We start from the raw sequence: 2,840 nt of genomic DNA on the forward strand, positions 1-2,840 counted from the left end.
CACATGTTCAAAGGGCACTCTTGTCCACAATGAAGTAGCAGACACCTATTTGTAGTCTGATGTCAAATCATGATTGATTTGCAAGCATAGATGGGATTTGTACATAATTAATTGGTTAGTGGGAGTCTGATAGGTTGTCCAATGTGCAGGTTGGTTTTGTCTGTAGATATTTGTGATTAAGAGGAGTTCATGCCTCTATTTTTGTGAGAGTGTGTAAGGGTGAGTGTTGTATTTGGAGAGTGTTGAGATTGTAACACAGGCATCAAGTAGATGGTGATTAGGTGTTTGATGTTTGAGGACTATTTTTACATGTGCTTTTTTCACCCATGAATTTGGGGATTTGTATTTGTTTAATGGTAGATTATCATATATGTAAGGGCAATGTTAGGAAAAGTACTGGTGTATATTAGTTTGGATATACAGTCTATTCTGTATACTTGAGTAATGTCAGATGATAATTTGTGTCCTGAGGATACCATTTGTGTCTAGTGCTTGTTGTACGGTTCTGTGGTTTTTGTGTGTGTGGATTTTCAGGAGCTATCTATGGAGTTATCTATATATATTTTGCTGTGTAGCCACAAATAGTCTGTGGCTATTTTTGGGGGCTGGCAGATGTTGTTTATACTTGTATTTATGTGTTTCTGTATTTTGCAAGATGAAAGAATTAATTCTGTGTGAGAATTTGGGAATGTGGGATAAACATATGCAGGTAGTGTGGTATGTATTTGAAACAGAGTATATGTATATAGTCGTATCTTTGTATATTTGTAGTGTAGTGGGTAATTGTGGTTATATTTGGGACTTATGGAGAATTGTGTGTATAATGAGCTTGTGTGTATATTCAGGGGCATGGCCATTTGGAGGAATATTTGCTAGTGCCTTGGATTTCTGTTTTTCAGTAGGGGCTTCCTAGGCTTATATATTTTGAGAAGTTAGTATGTGTGTATCTGATGAGAAGGTGAGGTTTCAGATTTATACAGGGGAGTTGGTAAATTTCATTTATATGTACTAGAAATACGTGATGTAGTTATTTGTTAGTATATGCAGATGTATGAGCTGGCTTCTACTAGCTAGGGATCATTTGGTATATGGAAGTTTTTTCATAAGTGGTTTCTTGGAGATATTTCTATGTGTCTTACTTGTGTATACTGATTTGTATGTGTCCATCATTAGGGGCATGAATTATGAAAGTGTTCATAATGTATGGAGTGTTAGGAGTATTTAAATGTATTTAAATTTAAAGCACGGGCGCTGCGATGGCACACAGAGCGTGGGCAGCTGCAATGGCGCAGAGCATGGCTGAGAGGAGCTATCCCACGTCCGAGGTCAGGGGCAGAAGCGGGAGGACCCCATGCCCGAGGGGCGGCCAAGAGAAATTACCCCCGTCTGAGGTCAGGGGCAGCGGCCGAGAGTGCCAGGCTGTGACAGCGCAGGAATGGCGGAGAGGAGCTACCCCATGTCCCGAGGTCGGGCGGTGGCTAAGAGGAGCTACCCCCAACCTGAGGCCAGGGGTGGCAGCCAGGAGAAGCAACCCCATGTCCAGGAGCAGTGGCTGCATGGGCACAGGAGGGCCTAGAGGAGCTATTCCATGTTCAAGGTCAGGAGGGGCAGTGGTGAGGAGATACCCTCATCCAAGGTGAGAGCAGCGGCTGCGCTTTTGTTGGAGCAGCCGTGAAGAGATACCCCACGTCCAAGGTAAGAGAAACCCAAGTAAGATGGTAGGTGTTGCAAGAGGGCATCAGAGGGCAGACACACTGAAGCCATACTCACAGAAAACTAGTCAATCTAATCACACTAAGGCCACAGCCTTGTCTAACTCAATGAAACTAAGCCATGCCCATGGGGCCACCCAAGATGGGTGGGTCATGGTGAAGTCTGACAGAATGTGGTCCACTGGAGAAGGGAATGGAAAACCACTTCAGTATTCTTGCCTTGAGAACCCCATGAACAGTATGAAAAGGCAAAATGATAGGATACTGAAAGAGGAACTCCCCAGGTCAGTAGGTGCCCAATATGCTACTGGAGATCAGTGGAGAAATAACTCCACAAAGAATGAAGGGATGGAGCCAAAGCAAAAACAATACCCGGTTGTGGATGTGACTGGTGATAGAAGCAAAGTCCGGTGCTGTAAAGAGCAATATTGCATAGGAACCTGGAATGTCAGGTCTGTGAATCAAGGCACATTGGAAGTGGTCAAACAAGAGATGGTCAAAAAAGAGTGAACGTTGACATTCCAGGAATCAACGAACTCAAATGGACTGGAATGGGTGAATTTAACTCAGATAACCATTATATGTACTACTGCAGGCAGGAATCCCTCAGAAGAAATGGAGTAGCCATCATGGTCAACAAGAGTCTGAAATGCAGTACTTGGATGCAATCTCAAAAATGACAGAATGATCTCTGTTCGTTTCTGAGGCAAACCATTCAATATCACAGTAATCCAAGTCTATGCCCCAACCAGTAATGCTGAAGAAGCTGAAGTTGAATGGTTCTATGAAGACCTACAAGACCTTTTAGAACTAACACTAAAAAAAGATGTCCTTTTCATTATAGGGGACTGGAATGCAAAAAGTAGGAAGTCAAGAAACACCTGGAGTAACAGGCAAATTTGGCCTTGGAATACAGAATAAAGCAGGGCAAAGACTCATAGAGTTTTGCCAAGAAAATGCACTGGTCATTGCAAACACCTCTTCCAACAACACAAGAGAAGACTCTATACATGGACATCACCAGATGGTCAACACCAAATCAGATTGATTATACTCTTTGCAGCCAAAGATGGAGAAGCTCTATACAGTCAACAAAAACAAGACCAGGAGCTGACTGTGGCTCAGATC

Source organism: Bos mutus, unplaced genomic scaffold (genome assembly GCF_027580195.1).
Source record: "Bos mutus isolate GX-2022 unplaced genomic scaffold, NWIPB_WYAK_1.1 CTG862, whole genome shotgun sequence".
Taxonomy (NCBI): Eukaryota; Metazoa; Chordata; class Mammalia; order Artiodactyla; family Bovidae; genus Bos; species Bos mutus.